Genomic DNA, 8679 nt, shown 5'->3' on the forward strand with positions numbered 1-8679 from the left:
CAGAGTCTCCTCGTTTCTGTTCTGCTGTTTGTTTGCATGACGGTGACACGGCATCGGCGGCCTTCCTCCTCATAGCAGCAGCAACTCTGACCTCTGTGTGTGTTTTAACTCTGCAATCAGGACGATAACAACTAAATGGAAAAGAGCTAAGCTGCTTAATGTTGTGGTATCTTTGGCTAAATTATTCATCTGATGGTCATTCATGCAAAAGAGAGCGAGTGGAACATGTCGGGCAGCTCGTGCCCAACAAGATGCTTCATCATTGGTGCCTTTTAACATTCTGATGTTTAATAATAGCGCCCCCATCAGGCTGTGTGAGCCATACGTAGCCAAAACCTACTTATACATCGTCTCCTTTACTTACAGCTCAATGAGTATAAAACTGAGAAGGAGGCAACATCATAAGATTCAGTTTTTATGCTTTAGTCCTGATCAGGTGACCTTGAGGCAGACAGGACTGCTGGGGCGGGTCAGCTCCTCATGATCTGGAGGAAAAGCTCATCAGGCGGTTGACATACGAGACGGACGTCGTGTGCACAGAGAACCAGAGATGTCTCTGCTGTTGTGCATCTGCAGCAAAATGTGTCATAACTTCCAAATTGCATAATTCCATCATACAGAATGTCTCTAATGAATTATTCGTGGACAGATAGATGCATAATTGATGGAGATTTGCTCTCCGCTCTTGACTGAACAAGGTCATTTAAAACAATTGCACCAGGCATGGAGGCTACAGAGAGATTGGAAATATTTCAGTGTCTTCTGGGGTACAAAGATGCATGTTTTCATGATACCAGGGACACAACTCAGAATTATTAATAACTGAATGGACTTCCATGAGATCTAGTAGACAGTCATGATTCCATCTAGCCAGGATGGTTGTGAGGAACATATCTTGACACCGAGTAAATGCAGACATCAGTGGTTCCATCCAAATAGGTCTATCAATTCTCAGTTTCCATCTAGTGCCAGCAGCAAGTCAAAGTGTTCATGAATTCTGTAAAATATCTCAATATCTCATTAGTAAATGGATAAGAACCAAATTTACATCAGGCATTCATGTCCTTGTTAATAAATCTTAACGATTCATGCTTTTAGGAGCTCAGTCAGGCTGACTTGTGCTCCACAGCTATGAGATGGTGCCACAGGCTGTATGTAAAAGATGGATGTAGCATCCAGGTCTGAAAAGTGAAGCCAATGTGGACACTGCATTATTTTCTAACAGCCAGCAGGGGGCAAAGAGAAGTCAGATGGATACAAGCCTGTGAGAAAACGACCCTATTGCTTACCTTATTTATGACCTCAGTAAACATTTTTATAATGACTTTATGTCAGTTGCTTGTTTCAGGTCTCCTCTAATACAGCGCTGTGTTCGGTTAGTAAATTATTGTCGCCTTCACAGTCAAACAGATCGTCTATTCTACTGTAAATGACAGCAGGGTCTGTTTTAGGGCAGGACCATCTTGTGATTGACAGGTCACGGCCATATTTACATCTGTGCAATGCTTTGGTTTATCTTTGTTTTAAAAAGAAATGACATTCTCAGCAGCCCCCCTCCACTCTGCGCTTAGTGCTAATTAGCAGATGTTAGAAAGCTGACATGGCAAAAGATGTCAGACGGGATGAACGCTATAGCAGCGAGCTAAACATTAGGATGTGAACACATGGAGGCATGCTGATGTCTGCTCAAAGCAGCATAGCCTGCTGTAGAGTCTTCTTAATTAATAAAAAATAATGTGCATCCAAAGCTAACAAAGCCCAGGATGATGTCTTAATCCACACGTATAGATGTTGTTTTATTTCATCAAAGAATTAACTGGTTATCAAACTCTTTACATGTCATTTCTCTGTTAACTGGCACCTGAACCAAACGGGTTGGGAATAGTTTTTGTTTTGAGTCACTTTCTGTGTTTCTGATTTACCTTTTCAGGGCTGTGAATGAACATCAGCACACAGAACAGAAAGACAAGAATATAATGAGGCATTCATTAACTTAAGACAAGTGTGTTGGACTTAATCCAACTTTAAACAGCATTAAAATAAATTAAAATACAACATTTTAATGTGCATTGTTCATTGTACATTCTGAACTATGTTGCCAGTAACCTCTTAGCATATGCTCTACTTTTATATGTGTACCTGGTTTTAAGAAAAGAGTGTATGTGTTATTTCATTGCCTCTCACTGAAGAATGATTGACACTACAGGCCCTCTGGTTGGGATCACTGCCAGCTCCCTTAACAAAACTTATGTAACTCAAAATGCCATAAGCACTGATTCAGTTCCTATAGCTCCTCTCATTGCATTTTGTCCAGCAGTCAAGATTTGGGTTGGAGTGATTTACTGCTATATGCATTATGTCTTTAGATGGGACACATTTCCATCAAGACCAGTGAGAAAAGTGTCCAAACATCTGAATTCTGAATCTCTACAGCATCCTGCAGATTTTTAAATGTTTAGAACGTATGCTAAGATACACACATAGAAAACACAATGACCAGGATGTACAGTGTGTGTAGGAACTAGGCCAGAGGCGGTCATCAGCAGACCCTATAGAGCTCCGTTACAATCAATACCCAGCACAGCTGCCTGAATGAAGCCAGCGCTACATTTTGTTAATGCTCATCTCCTTCCCGTTGATCATCAATCAGTGCAGGAGGAAATGAAAGCTGCCGCAGCACAACTGGTGACATACTGAGTGGCTGGTTGTATTCATCACCTCTTTTCCTTCCTCTCCGTCAACTTCCAGTCATTCATGTCGCATGCCAGCTCACTAATGCACATACTAACTCTACTCTTGACTCCAAAGCTGCAGGGGAGATCTATTTATAGAGCGCTCTGCTATGTACTGAGCCTCCAGCATGTTGTATGGTCACACAGGGCAGACAGCAGACATGAACTGGTGAGTTGTTGGGTTTTTTTTCTTCGTCCTATGGCTGCAGACCTGTACTGACTAATAGGCTGCTTATTAGCCATCATTAGCCTGATGTCAGCTATTTCTGCAACATTTGACAGTCTGAGCCGAAACAAATGCACATTTGCTGTACAAATAATCAGTATATATGCATTTACACTGTGTGTATGCAGCACCATATGTATTCTGTGCTTGCATCTGCTGCACTCTTTGGAAGCCATTCATGAAAGCAGACACTGACTTAAGACAAGGCAGCAGTCTCTAAACCACTTAGCATTTCAACTTTTCCTCTTCCATGAGTCACCATTTCCTTCCAGTTTAATGCAGGCCTAAATTATTCATGCCAATCCCCATCAATCCAGGAGCTATCCAGTCCTTAAACCAGGAAAGTGCCTCGTGTGAGGAGCCGTTAGCTACAGCGCTGCTGATTGGACTCTTCTCCGCTCTCTACATCCTCCCTGCACTCAGGCTGGCAGGCTGAAGAGGAACGGCTCTTACAAAGATGCTCTCCGGTGATATTTAGATGCATCAAACTCAGATAATTGACAAATGCAAATATAAACAAATTCACTTGCATATAGTGGACATTCTGTGTATTCTCTTGCATCAAATGTTATTAGAGCAGCATGTGTATTTGTATCAGGAAAACATGGAAGGAAATTCTTCTGTTTCTCCATCGTCTACAGTCTGTGGAGAGGAATGAAATTACATTAATACTACTGCCAGCTTTAATTTGTACTGTTTTAGACACATCCCAGCATAGTTTGGTTCCTCTTTTTACACCTGGCCTTTGCAACACTTTGCTTTGACATAACAGGAACAGTTTCTCTGTTTTCTCTCTCCCCTCTACCTTCAACCCAACCGATCGAGGCAGATGGCCGTCCTCCCTGAGCCTGGTTCTGTCAGACATTTTTCTTCTCACTCTCTCCACAGTGCCTGCTCCGTGGGAATCATTACATTTATTATGTTTCTCTCTATACTATAATATTATAAGACACTGACCTCGCTATGTGCCCTGATTGTAAACTGGTGCTGCATAAATGAATTGAATTCACAAAACCAGAAACTGAAGCAGCTAATTGGAATTTATCCATCAGTAATTGTACCGTTAACACCTGTCCAAATGGTGCCATCTCAGTTGCATTATAATGATGGGACACTTCTGCAGCCCAGACATTGAGCTGTTAGCGGTCTGGCTACATCCATACAGGGAGTTTGCCTTCTTGGTTGTTGTTGACGTACCCCCAACGTCACTTCTGTGGCCATCTACTGATACGATGCCTCATCTTTCTGCTGAAGTTAGGTAACTGCACAACTTCCACAATCTGGAGCAGCTGCCACAAAGCAATTTCCCTGCAGGGATCAATAATGTTTTTCTGATTCTGCTGCCTGCTGTGACCTGTCAAATGTCTTCTGTAAAAAAATGCCTCCAGTCAGTCTCACATTTCAGGAACAAACTCTTACTAGTATGCTACAAACCCTGAAATGTACAATAATTTTGCTCATTTTGCTTATTTATTACAACAGCTTTTGTGCTCTCACACAGTCTTTAATTTATTTCTGATTGTTGGTGTCCATGAACTAACTCTCCTGTCATTCCAGACCATAGTCCACCTGGACGTGAGCGAAGTAAAAATATCTTGAAAATGCTTCCTGCCATCTTGTGCTAATTTGCAGGCAGAGTCTGCAGGTATGACCAGGCGTGAGCCATTGATTTTGTTATTTATAGACCTGCCAGTCTCACTTACCCTGCTGACCTACAGTATGATCACCTGACCTCCCCCCTCCTCCTCCCTACTCACCCACTCCTACTTCCCCCATTAGTTCCCCTGCATGTATGCACCACTTACTGTTGGCTGTCCTGTGAGCACTTTGCCAAAGCGTTGCATCGTTTCATTGTTTTTTTGCTTGCTTTGAGTTTGTCTGAGGTACGGTTGAAAGCAGAAGTTTACATACAATAAAAAAATCACATTTTCAGTGCTACCTCTGTTGTCTGGACTGTATGATTATTTCACTTGATAAATGAAAATATGATAAATTCTATGTGAAAGACGTTTTTTTTAAACACCTCGATTAAATCACCCCTTGATTTCTCCAAGAGCGTTTGTGATTTGAATAGTTCTCCCCGTAGTGTTCACTTACAGCATCCCCACATACTGACAGAGCCAGAGTCAATCGATCATCAATCAAATCGATCACACCCTGAACGACTGACTGAGCGAGACTGACGCAACTAACCAACAAACTCAGGACCTGCTGGGAGCCAATGACTGGCTGAGATTGGTAAGACTGACTCACAACACTGGGTGTCGCTAGGAGATGCTGACTGACTACGACTGACAAGACTGAGACCAGTCAGACAGACGGTCGCTGTTAGCGGACAGGACCGACCAAAACTGGGAGCAACTGGAGGCCGCCTACTGACATAAGACTGACAAGACTGGGAGCCGACTGAGAGCTGCTGGGAACCACCAATGAGAGGAATGAGGGTGAATGATGAAACTGGGAGCCTTTAGGAGACACTGACTGACTGACTGAGACTGGCAAGACTGACTCATAGGACTGGGAGCCAGTGGGACCAACATTGGTAGCTGTGGTCACGCTGCAAACACAGAACATGATGGCAGTGAGTGAGCTGAAGCTTACCAAGAGCCAGCCCAGAGACTTTTGTTGTTGGTGAAGAATAACAAAGGGAAGCCTGGTATTTAATTCCTCACTACATGTGGCATATCTGATGTGTGAGTTCAGCAAAATAAGAGCACTGCTTACTCTGTAGTTATACAACATAATAGACTACATCCAAGTGATTTAATTAGGGCAGGCTGAGGAGACCTGTCTGTAAAACTGAGGTCTGAAAATACACAACACACATAATGAGGACATAAGCTGAGCCGAACCCAGAGCAGGAGCTGGAACAAATGATGAACGCCAAAGAAACTTTTCTGCACAGAAAGTCCTGAATGATAACTGAACCATAGCCCAGAGCGAGAAGGTGTGGCCACCGAACGCTGGAAGCAGATGAATGGGAGCTGACGCGCTCTGAAGTCACGGCGAGCGAGCTGTCAGCAGCTAATAATAAAGTGAACGATTTAAAGGACAAATCTTTGAAGTGAACAGTTCGAAAAGAGCCAGCTGTGCCAAGTGAATAGTCATTCTCATCACTAGAAAACACGGCCAGGCTTTACCTACAAAAGGGTTTCACTCCAGAGGTGATAACTCAGTCAGTGTGCTCAACATTTTTAATAATTACCATCTCACCACTGAGTTGACACAATACACTGTGTGCATTGATAAGGCCGGCGTGCTGATATGATATTACTATGGTAGGTGTGTGGGCCAAAGTCCAGCCCCGATAAGAGTGAAACAACAGCTGGGGATCAGAGCAGCAGGGCTCGGCAGTGGCACTGAGCCACCAGTGACAACATAAATCATCTTGACCCATAACTGATCTTCAACGGCTTTTCGTCTCTCTGCTGATCGGTGTTCAGTTCTGCATTGTAGTGAGCAACCCAGTTCTACCCTTATAGACGAGAACAAGAAGAACAGAAACAAACATGAAATATCGTTGTCAGTTAGGTTTTAGGGTTAAAGTCATCGCTCCACCGTGTATGTTGTGACCTGACTTGACTCGACTCTGTAAATCATTTAGTCGGGATCTAAAGAAAAGGGCAATAAATGTCGCTCTGTAGTGCCTATGATACTTATTTCCTTATGGCTCCTCATCGAATGATCGCATCTGCAATAAAACCAAAAGCCGACTCATTGAACGTTTAACAGTAATTTGTGATCATAAGGGACGGGCTGCGTCTATAAGCAGCCATCCTCTGAGCATGCTCTGATGAAAGCAGGTGGTGCGCCTTTTTTTTTTTTTTTCTCCATAGCAACAGCTCAGCATTGTGTCACTGTTAATTGCCTTCTGACCAATTAGCAGCCACCAGCTGTTTCCAATAATTACCTCTTCCTCTGCGACTGAAGACGTTAATTTGACAAATTGCTGCTCCTGATTGACATCAGCTTCCAGTGTTTCCAGCGGAGTCATTCCTGGAATAATGAGATGTGCTGTGATCAGAGACAGAACGTGTTACTTCAGCTGACTTACCTGTGTGAGCGTTTAGACTGAAAGGTTTGGGCCCAACGGTGTAAGTATCGGTGTAACTGTCTTTGACCCAGTGTGATGGTAGTAATGTCCTGTCAGTGTTTCCCTCTGATTCTTTGGGATGATCTGATTTTTGGTTAAATCTGTTGAACACTATTGCCACGTTCCTGCCACCTAAAAGCAGCTCAGCTCTCATCTTAATCACATGTGCTGGTAGCACAGCTGGAGGAATGTCAGTCTGAAGCCTCGGTTATACACAGACAGCTATGGACACCAGCAGTAGTTGTTATTATAGTTCCTAGTCTCTGCTTGGAAGACTCCATTGCACATGTGCACAATCATCTCTATATAATTTGCACATGAACATCCCTGCTGAGCACTATTGCCCTATTAGCATAGTCGCCATGCAGCCTACGGCCTACGCAGTAATACTTTCTGCATCCGCTAGTATGCGAGCTTCCACGTGACGTCCCAGTATTTGCTACTACACTCTACGGCAGGGGTGTCCAGTCCTGGTCCTGGAGGGCCACAGTCCTGCATGCTTTAGATGTTTCCCTCTTCCAACACACCTGATTCAAACGATCAGGATCGCTATCAAGCTTCTGCAGAGCTTGATGATGAGCTGATCATTTGTCAGTTGTAAATCCCTCAAAGTCTTATTGTGCAGTTACTGGACTTCATTTTTACTGACGGCGCGACATAAATGGTATCATGAGGGGAAGTAATTTACCAAGAAATCACTAGCGAGCAAATAGGGGGAAACAGACAGATAAATAAATAAAGGTTAGCTCATGGAGGTATCTAATCACAGACAGTCATTTCAGGTCAGTGGAGCAGAATCCTCCTGACCCGTGTCAACACATCAGTTCATGTTCTCCTGCCAAAGAACAAGATCTGCTGAGGAGAGAATTAAATTCAAGACAGAAATGTTTTCCTTTTTAAAATGACAAACTATCCAGTGAAACATCAAATATTATAATGTTGAGAATGCACTACCTACCTTTGCACCAATACAACAAATACCTTCAAATACCTCTTTCTAGCTTTGTCTTATAAAATGATGAACTTCAACTCCAATCAGTTCCTTTCTCAGTTTGAATCTTTCTGCAAGCTATAGTTTTCTTTTAAAGAGCTCTTGAACTCCAGATTCTCTGCTTAGTCATTACATCGAGGCCTCAAAATCAGAATTTGGAAGCATATTTAAAATATTTTGTGCGCCTGACTCTACAAGGGGAACTTTTTTTTTGCTAAAAACGCTTCAGCACTTTTGGATCTAAACACACTAAAACGTGAAATCCTTTACTTCTGTCGCAGTTTTTCACTTAGTTGATTCAGCTGCATTTACATGGATGCAAATGTTCCATTTAATTGGAATCCAAATTAATTGGAAAGTCACCTTCTCAATCAGAACTCACTGGGATGGGACTAAGAACGGCGTAGAACTCTTCACAGTTTGTTCAAACAAATAATAACCATGCCTTTTTCTTCCGGTTGATTTAATTCTATCATTTCTGCACCTGTTTGCCCCAAACTCCACTCCTGATCTCTCTGAGAAGTTCTCTCCCAGCAGTCTTTGACATTTCATCCCGGTGCTCCTGGCCCTTGGCGGAGGAAAGGGCACCAGGTTGACCGATCCTCCTGAGCTGTACAGGTCTTCTGTTTTAACTCTG

The sequence above is a fragment of the Stegastes partitus genome, unplaced genomic scaffold, assembly GCF_000690725.1.
Source record: "Stegastes partitus isolate 25-593 unplaced genomic scaffold, Stegastes_partitus-1.0.2 Scaffold681, whole genome shotgun sequence".
NCBI classification, from domain to species: domain Eukaryota; kingdom Metazoa; phylum Chordata; class Actinopteri; family Pomacentridae; genus Stegastes; species Stegastes partitus.